The sequence below is a fragment of the Lithobates pipiens genome, unplaced genomic scaffold (assembly GCF_037356315.1).
Source record: "Lithobates pipiens isolate NorthernLeopardFrog02 unplaced genomic scaffold, aLitPip1_a1.2 Scaffold_23, whole genome shotgun sequence".
In the NCBI taxonomy this organism is placed as follows: Eukaryota; Metazoa; Chordata; class Amphibia; order Anura; family Ranidae; genus Lithobates; species Lithobates pipiens.
In genome coordinates, this window is record NW_027507785.1 from 253,474,554 (window position 1) to 253,492,241 (window position 17,688).

Sequence of the window (17,688 nt, forward strand, 5' to 3'; positions counted from 1 at the left end):
ATGCTTCTGCAAAGAAGACCTATCACCTACCCAAACCTATCACAAGGGGACTTGTTTGACCTCTTGTGATAGCAATAAAACTAAATGAAAAAAAAAAGCAAATAAATATAGCTTAAAAATAAGGTTATGCACTTCAATACTAGTGTTCTGTCAGAATAGCAAACCCGTCAGATTATGTGACAGAAGTGACGTACTGTCAGCTGCACATGCGTTCCACTGCTACCAGGTTTGCTCATCTAAGAAAACATCTGCAGTATGAAGAGACAGACCGACCTGCAACAACTCATTTCAGGGAAGTGGGCGTGGATTAAGTCATGCTACATATTGTACGCGGCTTAAATAGGGCGTGGTTTTATAGAGTCTGAGCTGTACAGTGCGGAGTGTATGAAGGTGGGTAGTATGTGCAGGAGAAGAGTGCAGAGTGTACATAGGTGGGTATAATCTGCATGCGAGGAGTGTGGAGTGTACAGCAGGATGGTGTCAGCAGGGCAGTGGACAGTGTCAACAGTTCTTTATTTTTATTATAATATTTTATTTTTTTATTTTTGACAATGATTGGGGTGGAGTGGACAGTGTCAGTAGAGCAGTGTGTAGTTTTTGGTTTTTATTATTTTCTCTATTATTTTTTACAATTTTGTTGTTAATTATTTTCTTTAACCATTTGCCGCCTGCCCACCGTCAAATGACGGATGGATGGTGCGGCTCTCATTCTGGGTGGACGTCATATGACGGCCTCCCAAAACGACCGCTCTCGAGCGACCCCCATCTGTGTAAAGAGCCGTAGCTCTTTAACCATGTGTTTGGCTGTGTCCAATCACAGCCGATCACATGTAAACACGGAGATGCCAGTAATCAGCTCTCTTCGCCGCACACTGACAGAGTGTGAGTGCCCATAAGTGCCACCTCATCAGTGCCCATAAGGGCCATCTCATCAGTGCCCATCAAAAAAAATTACTTATTTACAAAATTTACTGACAGAAACTAAGAAAAACTTTTGGAAAAAATAAAAAACCCAGGAGTGATTAAATACCACCAAAAGAAAACTCTATTTGAAATTATAACAATTTCATATGGTTACAGTGTAGCATGACCGCGCAGTTGTCATTCAAAGTATGACAGCGCTGAAAGCTGAAAAATGGCCTGGGCAGGAAGGGGGTGTAAGTGCCCTGTATTGAGGTGATTAAATAATTTTTTTAAATATTTTTTTCATAGTGCTTCTGGGGAAGGGGTGGGGAGTATGTGGCGGTGATGGTTTCAGTAGTTTTTATTTTTTCATATTGTTTTTTTTTTACAATTTTATTTGTTTTAAATGCTTTTTGGGGGGAGGGGGTTGGGGCAGTGGACAGTGTTGGTAGGGCAGGGGGTTGGTGTCAGTCGTTTTTTTTTTCTTATCATTTCTTTTTTTTTATAGTTTACATTTTTATAATGTTTGTTTACAATTTCATTTTTTATATTTTCTCAAGTCATCTTCCAGGACGGCACACCTGAGATGAGAGGCTCCTCCCTACAGGAAACACAATCAATCGACAGCTGTTTTAAGTCTCCACCCTTCCCCTTGATCCTCAGTTTTTGATTGTGTTTCTCCCTACACAGTGAAACTGTTTGTTTTTTTCCAAATGACCCGAAGCCTGGGGCTGGTGGTCTCCCCCTGGGAGCCGGACCACAAGCCTGGGAAGCCTCTGGGTCTGGTAGGATATTCTTGTCCTTCCTGGGGGGTTCCCCTATCTTTTCCTCAGGGGGGGCAGCAGAAATTGGAAGAGCCCCCCTGAGAGCTGAAGGACCCTGGGTACAGTGGTGTACCCAGAACTTCAGGGGCCATTATCCTGTCTCCCCTCCTTACCTGTACAGGTGGCTGTTCAGACGGGGGTGCTGGCCATCGGTTCTTTCCAGGGGGATCATGTCCCTGACTCCTGGGTCCCCGGTAGCTTGCGTGGGCTGCCGGAGAGGGCGTGGCAACAAGCACCCGCATCATTTTCAAACTTCGGGAAAATGGCGGCGGCGTTCTTACCCAGGAGGGAAGGCTGAGAGTCAGTAGGAGCAGGCGCCCACATCCTCCTTTCTCTAGAGCAAGGAGGCACCAGTTTACTACGATGGATATCTGCCTTAACCACCTCAGATAGGAAGATGGGAATGAGGAATGGAAGGCATTGCCCCCCCCCCCCCCCCCCATGTATATAGACTGACTGGTACAGTGCAGGACACAGCCTAACCTGGCACCTCCCTATGGGGACAGCAGTTGGGGGGGGGGGGAGCACTTTGGCGGCTATCCTCCTTGCGTGTGGACCATAAAGATGGAAAAGCAAGCCCGCTGGCTGTGGCAAAAAGAGGAAGACGACAACGGTGAGTACTTTCCTTTTGCTGTGGGAATTTAGCTGCAAAATCCCCAATTCCAGCCAGAGGGTTTCTGGGCATTTGAGATCTCCCCTGGGGTCTGGATTCAAATAGCCCTTAAGCTTCTGCTAAAAAAAAACAGCCGCAGCTCCCTCTTACATCAGAGAAGCTGTATGGTGGACAGGTGGTGCAGAGGAACGAGTGTGCCTAAACCACCTCAGATGGGAAAGAGGTAGGTAGGCCATTGCTCCCCCTTCCCCGTGTATATACTGACTGGTGCAGTGCAGAACCTGGGGTCGGGATACAAATAGCGCAGACGCCACTGCTAAAACCACCAGCCACAGCTCCCTCTTACAGCAGAGACAATGTGGTTATCGCAGCAGTAGGTTGCCAGCCTCTCCCTACATGCCCAGTTGTGGTACATTAGTAGGGATGAATATGGCGTACAGAGGGGACCTGGTAGATACAAAGTTACTTACAGGCCAGGTATACCACTGAACAAGTGATTAATTGGGCAGTGTTTGGTGGATTCAGAAGCTCCCCTGGTCAGCAGGTGCACTAGGTTACTGGCCCTATTAACCCAGCTGCTAGGAATATGAAGTTGCTTCACAATGTTTAAAAGCTGACCTAGCATTCAAGGATGGGCAGAGACCAAGCTACTGTGTGGCACAATAGGGGTTCCCTTGTGACAGATCCTCCTTTTGGGGGTTGCTTGCTATAGTTAACTTTCATAAGCTCCAACCTCCCACTCCACGTTTACACTGTGGTTATATTATAGTATAGGAGGTAAGCAGAAACTTTTTTTATTGGTTTGGGCTACAATCCACTCAGTGGCAGATCTAAAGGCGATTCACCATAGATCGCTTCCTACATCCTTTTAATTGAGGATTTTCTGTGCAAACCTATGCAAGAGCTACATAATTGCTTGTTTGAAGCCTGCAAATAGCTATTTACCCCCCCGGCTAAACTGGTAACCACCTCCCTCTAGAGGCTGTCTTAAATCGGTCTCTAGGGCTGGGCTCATTGAGACTTTAGTTGCTAATCAGCACCACCTGGATATGTGCTGGCTAGGGTTTGCTCAGTCTATGGAGGTAAGGTAGGACAACAACTACTAATAGTAGGGTGTCCAACCATTTTAGGATTTGTTCCTTCACTGGTGGTGAGTAGGGATGAGCTTCGTGTTCGAGTCGAACGTACGTTCGACTCGAACATTGGCTGTTCGGCCGTTCGGTGAATTCCGAACGTTTGGGCCATTCGCGTCAAAATTCGAGTGGCGCGCGCGGACCACAATGCACTGCGGTGGCGCAGTGCATTGCTGGCTCATGATTGGCCAAGCATGCACTGTGACCCCGCATGCTTGGCCAATTGTAGCGCCAGCAGCGAGGAGAGCCATGATTGGCCACAGGCATCCTGCCTGTGGCCAATCATAGCTCAGGCTGTGTAGTGCACGCCCCACACTATATAAGGCCGCCTTTAGGCGGCCTCGTGTAGTGTGTTAGCATCTGAAGCAGTGGGTGTTCTGTGTACCTTCAACACAGTACACACCGATCGTTTTTGGCTGATTTCCTATCTTGCTACTGTGTAGTGGTTGTTGTCTGTGCCCTGACCGCAGTATACACCACTATATTCACCTCACCTATATAGCTAGTGATCTAGCTTTAACCACTTAACAACTGCCCATTGCCGATTAACGGCTTCAGGGCGGTTGTTTAACTCTGAGAGGCCGTTAATTAACGGCCTCCCAGAATTCTGCTCTCGCGCGCCCCCTGGGGCGTGCACTCAAGAGCATCCGTGACCGCCGGGTCCACAGGACCCGGCGCATCACGGATCACGGTAAACGGCCGCTCGTCGCGGCCGTTTACCACGTGATCGCTCCGTCAAATGATGGAGTGATCACTTGTAAACAAACCGGCGTCATGTTATGACGCCGGTTCCTCCCTCCCCTCTCTGTACCGATCGGTACAGCGGAGGGGAAAGAGATCGGTGTCAGCAGTGATGTGGGCTGCATCTGCAGTGCCCACATCGCTGCTCACCGAATTTAACCCCTCAATTCCCTGCCAATACTCTGCAATATCAGTGCATACTCTGCAGTACCCCGCCATTACTCTGCAGTGCAGTACCCCGCCATTACTCTGCAGTGCAGTACCCGCCATTACTCTGCAGTGCAGTACCCCGCCATTACTCTGCAGTGCAGTACCCCGCCATTACTCTGCAGTGCAGTACCCCGCCATTACTCTGCAGTGCAGTACCCTGCCATTACTCTGCAGTACCCTGCCATTACTCTGCAGTACCCCCCAATACTCTGCAGTACCCCCCAATACTCTGCAGTACCCCCCATTACTCTGCAGTACCCCCCATTACTCTGCAGTACCCGCCATTACTCTGCAGTACCCCGCCATTACTCTGCAGTGCAGTACCCTGCCATTACTCTGCAGTAACCCCCATTACTCTGCAGTACCCTGCCATTACTCTGGAGTACCCCCAATACTCTGCAGTACCCTGCTATTACTCTGTAGTACCCCACCAATACCCCGCCAATACTCTGCAATACCCTGCCATAAATTGCCATACCCAGCCATACTCGGTGATACCCTGAAATACCCAGCCATAGACGCCCCCCACCCCTCACCGCCCTCCGGTGCTTCTACCAACTCGCCAGTACGATCAAAGCCAGAATCTTTTTTTTTATTTTTTATTTCAGGCTTCCCAGCCTAGAGGTGAGATGTGGGGTCATATTGACCCCCAGATTTCACTGTAAAGAGGACCTGTCACCCCATATTCCTATTACAAGGGATGTTTACATTCCTTGTAATAGGAATAAAAGTGATCAAAAATATATTTTTGGGGAAAAAAATGTCAAACTAAAATAAATAAAGTAAAATGAACAATAAAAAAAAAAAAAAAAAAATGTTTTAAAGCGCCCATGTCCCCATGTGCTCGCATGCAGAAGCGAACGCATGCGTAAGCCCCGCCCACATATGAAAACGGTGTTCAAACCACACATGTGAGGTATCGCCGAGAACGTTAGAGCGAGAGCAATAATTCTAGTCCTAGACCTCCTCTGCAACTCAAAACATGTAACCAGTAAAAAAAAATGTAAGCGTCGCCTATGGGGATTTTTTAAGTAGCGACGTTTGGCGCCATTCCACGGGCATGTGCAATTTTGAAGAGTGACATGTTTGATATCTATTTACTCAGCATAACTTCATCTTTCACTTTATGCAAACATTGGGCTAACTTTACTGTTTTTTTTGTTTGTTTTTTAAGCACAAAACAGTTTTTTCCCCCAAAAAAACGCGTTTGAAAAATTGCTGTGCAAATACCGTGTGAGATAAAAATTTGCAACGACCACCATTGTATTCTCCAGGGTCTTTTGGTATGCATATGCTGTGTGTGTGAAATAACCTGATAATGACAATTTTGTGGAAAAAAAAAAAAAAAGGAAATAGGCCGTCAGTACTTCAGGTGTGATCAATTTTCAGATATTGGCACCATAGCTTGTGGACTCTATAACTTTCACAAAGACCAAATAATATCCACCAATTTGTACTTATTTTTACCAAAGATATGTAGTAGTATGAATTTTGGCCAAAATGTATGAAGAAAAAATTACTAATCTGCTAAATTTTATAACAGAAACGAAGAAAAATTCATTTTTTCGCAGAATTTTCGGTCTTTTTTCTTTTATAGCACAAAAATAAAAAACTGAGAGGTGATTAAATACCACCAAAAGAAAGCTCTATCTGTGTGGAAAAAAAGGACAAACATTTCCTATAGGTCCAGTGTTGCATGACTGAGTAATTGTCATTCAAAATGTGAGGGCACCGAAAGCTGAAAATTGGTCTGGTTATTAAGGGTGTTTAAGTGCCCAGTGGTCAAGTGGTTAATAATAGAGCTTGCAGTCAGTAGTGTTAGGAGATAGTGCGTGCTGTCTGCGTGCTCTGTACCCAGTACATACCGCTATAATATAGGGCAGGCCCCTACTTTCAAACATCCAACTTACAAACATCTCCTACTTGCAAACGCAAGGAGACAGCAGCAAGTGAGATGAAAAAAGATGGACGACAAAACAAATTATACAGGGGTGATAACCCTTCCCTGTGTTTTCCAAAAAGCTTAAAAATAGTTTGTTTGACTGGAGCTACACTTTAAAAATGTACCGGTTGAAAATTACAAACAGATTCAACTTAACATAACAAACCTACACAGTCCCTGTCTTGTTTGCACCGCCTGTATACTGCTGTTCTGAGTATATAGGGCCTGGGGGCCACACGCATTTCCTTTTTTTAATATGGGTACGGGGTTCCCCTTAATATGCGTACAAGACCCAAATAGGCTGGGTAATGGGCAGGGAGGGCTACCCATGCCATTTTTCTGAATGATTTTCAACCATATTGCAGGAACCAGATATAACATTAAAACCGCAAGCAGTTTTAAATGGTGTTATTTCCGTTTAATGTCACTTTGTGCAGGGACTGTTCCAAACACGGGAAACACGTGGCACTTCACAGGCATACTACAGACACCCCCAGGCACCATATTTAAAGGAATATTTCACCTTTTGTTTTCACTTTAATCGTCATTAAAATCAGTGCTCCCGCCAAAACGGCAGTTTTTAAAACTTTTTTTTGCAGTGACCCATGTCCCCTGAGGCAGGAGGCAGGTCCCCAAACCCTTTTTAGGACACTATCTTGCATATTAGCCGTTAAAATTAGCACTTTCCATTTCGAACGTTCGAGTCCCATAGACTTCAATGGGGTTCTAACGTTCGTTTCGAACGCGGGGGTCGTTCGTAAGTTCTGGTGCGAACCGAACCGGGGGGTGTTCGGCTCATCCCTAGTGGTGAGGTTTAGTATCTACAGCCCAGGCTATGCCTATGAAATAAATTGCCTGTTGGTTATTTCATAAAGGGATAGACCATGACTCCTCATTGGCTGCACACCAGTAGACCTCAGTAGTGAAGGTTTGTCCTTGCTGGGATGTTTTTGTGGCACAGCAGAAATACACATTGAGATTTGTGACATCTCTGCTTATAAGGGCTATATTGCTGTAAATCAGAAATGCACTGCACTGAAGCTTGTTTGCTGTCCTTTATATACTAAAGGTACTGCTTTGTTTGGCTACAGATCAGAAAAATACAACAGTGAAGGTGGTCTGTACTTTCTGGTTTTGTGCTGCACAGCAGAAATGCACATCATTGAGTCTGGTGACATCTCTGCTCATAATGGTTATATTGCTGCACATAAGACATACACAAGATTGAGGTCTGTCTGTGGGGCTTTGTGTCCTGTATTACTGCCTTGTTGGTTACTTATCAGAAAGGCAGCAGTGAAGTCTGATAGTCCTGAAGTCTGATGGTCCTGATTTGAGTGCTGATTCAGACAGTGCTATTAACGGCAATGGCTGCCGAGTTTAAACATGCGATTTGACATGTTGAGTCGCATGACAAATCATTTCAATATGGATGTGCTATCTCTATTCATAGTGTTTTATTGTTGCACATCAGATATATACAGCATTAAGGTCTGTGAGGTTTTGTGTCCTGTATTACTGCCTTATCAGAAAGGCAGCAGTGAAAATTGATGGTTCGAATTTGTTGGGCTACATAGCAGAAATACAAATTGAACCCCTGCCAGGTGTAGTACATATACTGCCTTTGGTAATCCGTGTAGCACCACAAAGTAGTGTTGTGCTGATTTTAGCCATGCGATTTGACATGTTGAGTCGCAAAGCCAAATCACTTCAATATGGATGTGCTATCTCTATTCAGAATTTATATTGTTGCACATCAGACATATACAAGATTGAAGGTTGTCTGTCCTTTATGTCTTGCATATACTGCCTTATTGGCTGCATATCAGAAAGGACACAGCAGTGAAGATTGCTTGTCTTTTTCTGATTTTGTTTTTGCTGCTCAGCGGAGAGACACATTGAGGATGGTGGCATCTCTGCTCAGTATTGGTATATTACTACACATCAGACATACACAAAGATTGAATGTTTGTGTCCTGTATGTCCTATATTTACTGCCTTATCGTTTGTATATCAGGCACAGCAGTGAGCAGTGTTTCTCATGGATCTACCTTTCTGCATCTTAGGGATACACAGCAGGGGTTTGTTGGCTGCACTCCTCCAGGGAGTCACAGCATTGGGCACCCCTTACTTGTTCGACCTGAAAATTGCAATTTTTTTTTTTTCCCTGCGACCTGTGTAATCTTGAGGTCTGTGGATCCAGGAATCAGGGACTGCTGGTATCGCACAGACACAAATGGTACCCATTGGAAGCCATAGTATATGACTTCTCATGCGTCTTGCAGTCCCAAGTCGCAGGTTGGGTCGCACGGGTGTGGGAACCCTAAACTTATCTGTCCCTTCTGATTGAGGTTTTGCTACACAGCAGGAATACTCATCATGGCGTTATTGTTTTATTTTGCAGCAGACCAGAAAGATTGCAGCTGTAAAGGCTGTCTGTCTTTTTCCTCAGTGTCTGCTTTTGTTGTTGCACAGCAGAAATACTCAAGATTGAAGCTTGTTGGTGCTTTCTGTTTCAGAAAAACACAATGCTGCAGGTTGCTTGTGTCCTTTCTCAGTGTTGGTTCTATCTGAACTACACTACAGAAGTGCATGACAGAAAGGATTGTCTTGTGTTCCATATTTTTCCCTGTGGCATAGCAGAAATGCACAACACGGGAGTTGGTGTTCATATTAATTTGTCAGAAATACACAACATAGAAGTTTGGATCTTTCTGTCTTTATGTTTATAGCCTTGTTTTTCTGTACATAGGTAAAACACAACAGTAAAGGGGGTTCCTGTCCTTTCTGTATTTATATATCGGTTATGACCTAGCTAGCTGCACTAAAGAAATGCGCAGCATTTAGGGTTTGCTTGTGTCTTAATGTTTTTACGTCTTGGCAGCACATCAGAAAACCAGACTGTGAGGACTGTTTGTCTACATTGAGGTTCAGATTTGGGTCTCTTCCCATATTTGATATATTGGTTTAGCTAGTCACACTCAGGCACACAACATTGTTGTCTATGCTTGTGTCCTTTCTGTCTAAATCTATTGTGCCGTGCCCACAATCTATGATAATTTTATTTGTGATATTAATAATACATGTATCACCTTTTTGTATTTCAGCCTTCTTTTCCATGGAGGGGCCAGGAGTTCGGGCTGCAGATGCCACATGTCAGAAAACCTTGACCACTTGCATTCAGGGATGCCAGAACCATTTCCTAGGGTTGAAGCCCTGTAGGGTTATGGGACACTGGAGAAAGGGGATAATGAATCGCCCTGTTTAGTAAGAACTTGGAGAGTTCTGTTCAGAGTAGTATTAGGGCCTGAGGATGGAGTATAAAGATGTATACCCGAACGAATAGGTTTCGGCTCGGTGCATGGCCTTCATTTCGCCCTTTTAGCAAAACTAGACGTAGCAATATGGGTAGTCTACTCCTGCTAGGGACTTTAATCTCCTGAAGAAGGCTCTCGGGCATAAGTAAGGACATAGATTGGGCATGCCTTAAACCCAGGGTTCAAGCTTCTGTTAATCTATTTCCCTTAAGTAGGCTTCCCTTTAGTCTTTTGCTGACATAAAGATAAAAAGGAACAGTTGCAGTTTTATTTCCCTCAACAGGGTAGTGTTAAGACAGGCCCTCTTATTGATTAATGTAGTGTCCTTGTCTTACACAGGTCTCTTATTTATCTTTTTAGTGGTTCTAAGTAGCACCTACAGGCACAATAGGCCATGGTTGTTAGATGTGTGAGATAGGCAACATTGCTAATCTACAAGTTTAACATGTTTTCTGATTCCATTTTTAAGAGCCCATTTCGCCTAGATACTGCATCCGAAGCGGAAAAGGCAGGAACATCTGTGGAGCAGACCTGCAGATCAGCCGCATGATCCAGCTAAGATGCCTTCATCAAGCATATGAGCGTATGGAGTGGAGGTAAAGCTCACTGCAGAACCAAGGTTCGCCAAGAGGGTCTTGCAGTGGCCCCACCCTAAGGTAGGCCTGAGGTACTTGTTTATCCTCTCAGGTGTGCCGTCCTGGAAGATGACTTGAGAAAGGTACCAGTTACTTACCGGTAACTGTATTTCTGGGAAATCTTCCAGGACGGCAGGCCTACTTCCCGCCCGTTGGAGGAGGGAAAATTCTAGAACACTAGAAGGTGAGTACCTATGAGGAATGATTTCCCTTGTGAACCTGGTTCAGGAGTTACTTCTCTACAAACTGAGGATCAAGGGGAAGGGTGGGGACTTAAAACAGCTGTCGATTGATTGTGTTTCCTGTAGGGAAGAGCCTCTCATCTCTCAGGTGTGCCGTCCTGGAAGATTTCCCAGAAATACAGTTACCGGTAAGTAACTGGTACCTTTTTGCATTTTTTTTTTTTTACTCAACCTTGTTGGGGGGGTGGGGGGGGCTTTGCTGAGATATCAAGGGTCTAAAAAGACCCCTGACATCTCCCCTTTGAGACAGAGAAAGAGGCTGAAGACAGAGATTCCCCAGTCCCTTTCTCAGCATTGAAGATAAATGGAGAGGAGACAGCGGCTCCTGTCCATTCATAAACTGAGCTCAGTAACACTCAGGTTACTCTGCTCAGCTTTGTACAATTCAGAAAAGGAAGGAGCTGGTAAATGACCATTTCCTTCCTCCGCTCTCCACTCTGACAGATCCCCACAGCAGGTGGGAGAGGAGAGGAGGAAAGCCGGCTGTGGGAGATGGGAGGGGGGGGGGGGGGCAGAGGAGGTGGACAGGGAGCCAGAGAAGAATGGAGGCGGGGTGAAGGACACGGAGGGGAGCCGTAGAAGAACAGGAGGGTAGAAGGTCACGGAGGGGGGCTGGAAGAGGAGGATACAGGGAACAGTCGGGAATGATCTGTGCAGCAGGAGGGACAGCTGTGATCACTGATCTCCCTGTATAGCTTCTTACTTGTCAGCCGCGGGTGGGAGAGGAGAAGCGGATGTCAGCTATACAGGGAGATCGCTGTTCACAGCTGTCCCTCCTGCTGCACCGATCATCCCCGACTGTGAACCATGGGGCCATCCAGGATCAGCCCCGCAGCCGGGATATCAGGCAGCACTTGCGGGTGTCCGGGAGCTGCCCCCTGGGAGGCTTCCGCACCTCGTGGGAGACTTGGGATGTCTGGTATGAAGAAGTCACTTCCATTACTTAATCTGACGGTTTTGCTATTCTGACAGAACACCGGGCTCTTTTACCCCCTTCCTGCCCAGGCCAATTTTCACCTTTCAGTGCTGTCGCATTTTGAATGACAATTCCGTTGGTCACGCAACACTGTATCCAAACTAAATTGTTATCATTTTGTTCACACAAATAAAGCTTTCTTTTTGTGGTATTTAATCACTAATGGGATTTTGCTAAATAAACAAAGACTGAGAATAAAAAAAAAAAAATTTTTCTTTGTTTCTGTTATAAAATTTTGCAAATAAATAAACTTTCTTCTTACATTTAGGTCAAAATGTATTCTGCTACATTTCTTTCGGAAAATAATCCAAATCAGTGATTCAGTTAAGATTATTTAGGCTGTAGGAAAGTTATACCACAAACTATGGTATATATCTAATTTCTTGAGGCCCATAAGACCCCTTTCACACCAGGGCGTTTTGAAGGCGCTATAGCGTTAGAAATAGCGCCTGCAATCCGCCCTTAAAAAGCTGCACCATTGTCTGTAGTGTGAAAGCCCGAGGGATTTCACACTACAGCGGTGCGCTGGCAGGACATCAGGGAAAAGTCCTGCCAGCAGCTTCTTTGGAGCGGTGAAGGAGCGGTGTGTTTACCACTGCTCCCCATTAAAATCAATAGGGCAGCGCTGTAATACCCTTTCTCGGCCGCTAGCAGGGGGTAAAAGCGCCGCAAATTCGACGGTAAAACGCCGCTAAAAATAGCGGCGCTTTACTGCCCACGCTATGGGAAGTGTGGTGTGAAAGGGGTCTTAATGTCAGGACAATACCCTTTCTCGGCTGCTAGCGGGGGGGTAAAAGCACCCGCTAGCGGCCGAAATGCGCCGCAAATTCGACGGTAAAACGCCGCTAAAAATAGCGGCGCTTTACTGCCCACGCTATGGGAAGTGTGGTGTGAAAGGGGTCTTAATGTCAGGACAATACATGTATCCCCTATTAGGAAAATAGACAGCCCAGGGTATTTAGTAAGAGGCATAGCAAGTTTTTCGAATGTCATTTTTTTGTCATAATTGTTTGAAAAAGAAAGAAATTAATAAAAAAAATTCACAATTGTAGTACAGCGTCATCATATAACTGGTGTGGTGATCAGGTATACTGACGGCGACAGTACAGATTTTTTTTTTTTTTTAGTACATTTTGTTTCTTTTTTAAGATTTCTTTTTTATTACACTGTGACCAGAGCAATATAATGTTATCATAGTGACATTATACTACTCTGGGGAAGTGATCAGGATTTTTTTATGATTGCTTATAGCAAGGAATTTCATTGTTATAAGAAAGCATTTTACTGAATGAAACTGATTCAGTTTGTTTTGTTGTGATCAGCCAGAGCTAATCACATAGTACATATGGGCTGTGATTGGCCCTGCCTGTACCATGTGATCACATTGACCAATCACAGCTAGCACATAATTGTACACAATGGATGGCATAAAAAGAAGCCATCTATTGATTACAACTGTCATGTGACCTGCTGCGATTGGTCACATTGTACCAGCAGCAAGCCAGTACACTGATCAATGATTGGCTGTGTCCAATGGACACAGCCGGTGATAAATAGCACTGTAGCACAGCATGATCTGGGACAACGTCATGTGACATCCACCTAGATCGACGAAAGGTGCGCCCGGCCATCAGTTTGTTATAGCCCAGGTGGGAACTGGTTAAAGTGTAAATTCAGCCCTGTGAAGCAAAAAAAATAAAAAATCGCTATACATACTATTTCTGCAGCTGATCTGGTCTGGTCTCCAGTGGCAGATGTTGTGTCGAAGAGACAACTGACAATGGCTGGGAAATGCCTGGGAAGTGACATCACTCAGAGTTACTATAGGACTTCCGCTGTCAGCTGCCTCTCCTGCACACTCCAACACAGAGAAGCCGCTGCTGACAGCTCAGCCTGGGACCGGGCAGTATCAGTTGCGAGGTATGCACAACGATTTTTGCTTCTTTACAAGATTAGATAGATTAGTCTTAGAATGTGACTATCAGTAGATTTAGAGTTAGTTTGTTTTTGGCTGAACTTCTTACTTCAGAAAAAAAATTAAAAGCACCCCCATGTTCCAAAGCATACACGCAAAAGCACGTGTAGGCCTAGTATGCGTATGTAAATAGTGATTTCACAACACATATGAGGTATCGCCATGAATGTTGGTGTGGGAATGATAATAATAATGAGGCTCCTTTCACACTGAGGCAGTTTTCAGGCATTTTAGCACTAGATATAGCACCTGTAAATGGCATGAAAACTGCCTCCCATGCCACCTGAATGTGAAAGCCCGAGTGCTTTCACACTGGGGCAGTGTGCTTGCAGGACGTTCGAAAAAGTCCTGCAAGCAGCATCTTCGGGGCGGTTTGGGAGTGTTGTATACAGTGCTTCCAAAACGCCCTGTCCAATGAAATAAATGGGCAGCGCTCTCGAAGTGCTTTTGAGGCGCTGCCTATTCAGTTTAATGGGCAGGGTGTTTTGGGTGCGCCGCAGCAGGGGCGCTTTTAACCCCTTCTTCGGCCGCTAGCGGGAGTTAAAAGTGCCCCGCTAGCGGCCAAAAAGCGTCCACAGTGTGAAAGTAGCCTTATTCATAATTAACTTTAAACTGATAACGTTAAAGCTTTTTAAAGTATCACCATTGGATATTTTTAGGTGCCATAGTTTGTTGCCATTTCACAAGCATGTGCAATTTAAAATTTTGACATATTTGAGATACATATTTGGTATACATTTACTCAACACATCATCTTTTATATTTTACCTAAAAACTGGATATTATATAGTTTTTAGGTTTTTCCAGAAGCAATTACCAGGGTATGGAAGCATATAAAAGTAAACGCCCAGGAACACGGAGAGGAGTTGAAGAAAGACTGTTGATGGAAGGAGCATGTGTTATGCCACGTACACATGGCTGGACTTTGACAGGCTTGGTTCGGCGGACTGGAATCCGTCGGACAATTCGATCATGTGTGGGCTCCAGCGGACTTTTTCTTCCCAAAAGTCCAGAGGACCTAGAAATAAAACTTGCTTCAAATCTTTCCAACGGAGTCGAGTCTGGTCGAAAAATCCGGTCGTCTGTATGCTAGTCTTACGGACTAATACCGACGCTAGGGCAGCTATTGGCTTCTGGCTATGAACTTCTTTATTCTACTCGAGTCCCGTTTACGTTCGAATCCGGACTTTTGGAGTGATCGTGTGTGGCCAAGTCCATTTGTTTGAAAGTCCAGCGGACCTCAGCTGCAAAGTCTGTCGGATTGTCCACCGGACCAAGTCCATTGAAAAGTCTGGTCGTGTGTACGCGGCATAAGAGCTGTGTTGAGCTGTGTGGGCTTAGACCGACGAGTTTGCTGGGAAAGCTGCAGACATCACTCTTAAGCCAAGCATTGAGTGTAGGAAAATGACCTGTGTAGACCTGTCCGCTCATCAATTTAAATATTATTTTTGCTTAACCACTTCCCACCCGGCCAATGCATATATACGGCCGGGTGGGAGCCGTCTACTTCTGATAGGACGTTCAGGAACGTCATTCAGGAGTAGCGGGATCACGTGCCCGCGCAGCGGCGCGATCCCGATGTGCTCGTGTCACCCGGACACGGCACATCTCAGATCGGCAGGAGGGCTCTGTGATTGGCCCTCCTGATCACATGACGGCCGTGTCCAATCACGGCCGTCATGTGATGTAAACAAACAGCCGGTTGCTAGGCAATCGGCTCTCCTCTCCTCACACGGAAGTCACCGCTGAGGAGAGGAGAGCAGATCGCTGCAGCCGGCTGATGATCAGTGAGTATGGGCTGCTTTTTACAGCTTTTTACTCACTGATCATCAGTGTAGTGTAAACACACAACACAGTACAAACACAGTCCCCACATATGTCCCCAAAACACACATGTCCCCAAAACATACATGTCCCCAAATAATAAAAACCCATGTCCCTAATAATAAAAACATGTCCCCCACATATGTCCCACTAAAATCACATGTCCCAATGATTATCTGCACACATATGTATGTGATCACCTGCACACATATGTACATGATCATTTGCGTACATATGTCTGTGATCACACAAACCAATTATTATACACTTAACGGAATTTTTTTTACCAAAAACATGTAGCAGAATACATTTTGGCTTAAATTTATGACAAAATTTGATTTTATTGGATTTCTTTTCAAATAGAAAAAAGAAAATATTGTTTTTTTTCCAAATTTCCGCTTTTTTTGCGCTTATATCGCAAAAAAAAAAAACGGAGTCGTGAATAAATAACACAAAAATAAAGCTCTATTTGTGCGAACAAAATGATAACAATTTCATTTGGGTACAGTGTAGCATGACCGCGCAATTGTCACTGAAAGCGCTAGAGCGCTGAAAGCTGAAAATTGGGGTGGGGAGGAAGGGGGTGAAAGTGCCCTGTATTGTAGTGGTTAAAAAGTTTTACTGACAGGCTGCTCATCTCTCCAGCAAATTTATTTAAAGTATTGAGAGTTTTTTTCCCGAACTTTCAGGCTATAGGTTGAATCTGACAAAAACTGAAGCCCTGCCCATAAAAATGCCTTCTCCATCTCTCTCAGCTTTACAATCCTCTTTCATTTATAACTGGAAAACAGATAAACTTAGCTATTGAACTCTATGATTCACACTAAAACTATATGGTCTTATTGTAACGCTCAATGTCTTCTTTCCGCAAAAGGCCTCCCAGATGCCTTCAGTCATAGGTAATCCCTCACTTCCTTCCAGCCTCGAAAGTCAGACAACACGACCTTGACCGTCTGAGGGCCTATTTTGTTTTAGAGAGACATTACAGACTCTAAAGCCTTGTACACACAATGAGATTATCGGACAAATGATCGTCATTTTTTTTTTTTTTTTTTTTTTTTTTTGCATGCTAGCCAGATTCCAAAAGTAAGAGGTTACTAAAGAGTACCAAAAGTCTCATACAACAGAATAAAAATGTGAAAGTGATATAATCTATTGCATTGTATTTTTGGATGAAAATTGCACTTTAATAAACAAAAATAATACGATCTGGTATTGTACGTAAAACATTTTCGTGTTTGTCCCTTTTCAAATTTCAGATGAAAGCTGTGTACTTAGGCCCCTTTCACACTGGGGCACACTCCAGCGGACACTGGAGTGAAAGGGGCCGTTTTTTTTCAGGCGCTACACAGGCGCTATTTTTAGCGCAGTAACGCCTGAATACCGCCCCAGTGTGAAAGCAGCCTAATGATCAGATTATCATACGATCACTCCATAAACTGTATTTTTTTGTATGGTTTTCTGATTGTGTATGCGGGGCTTAAGGCTTAGATCTTTTGCTGAAATACAAACCAAGCATTCTGTGGCATCTAAAGCACTATGGATCTCCAAATCAAACATTATGCAGTCATTACTCATGTTTTTTAAACTATCCCCATTTGAGAGAATATGTCTTAGCGGTCCCATGTGCCTACCATTTTATCACAGACATTTACAGACTTCTTACCACCACTGACACTGCTCTATTTCCCAAACACACTTCTATGTTAAAGTGGGAAGGTGGCTTAGGCCAGATTTTGGAGTTGAAGGAGTGGGAAGATATCTGAGATAGCTCCAACAAAACATTCATATGCATGCTTTATAAGGAAAATCGCTACAAGCTTTTGTTTCATTGGTACCTTACATCTGAAAATTTGCATGCTGTTAATCCAATATTACCCTCTACTTTTTAGCAATGTAACGAGTCTTTAGGAACATTATACAGTAAAACCTTGGATTGAGGGTAACTTGGTTTGAGAGTGTTTTGCAAGAAAAGCTAATTTTTTAAATAGATTTTGACTTGATATACAAGCAATGTTTTGATATACAAGTAGCAACCCACCACAGCTGAGTATAAAAGAGAAGAGAGGTGCCTCTAAGTGTATCAATATGGTTACATTTAACGAAGGTACAACATTTAGCAAATCACATTGTTGATGATTAAAACAGGCATCTAAGTATGCAGACATCCAGGGTAAAGCTGTCCACATAGACCGTCCTCCGCACTCCGCCATTAATTCCCTTCCATGCTGCGCTCCATGCCTCACTTTCAGATCTCTCTACTGCTGGGTAGTCTTCCCAGTCATGATTGCAGGCTGACAGTGGTGAGAGCCAGCGGTGGACAGCTTTACCCCGGATGCCTGCATACTTAGACGTG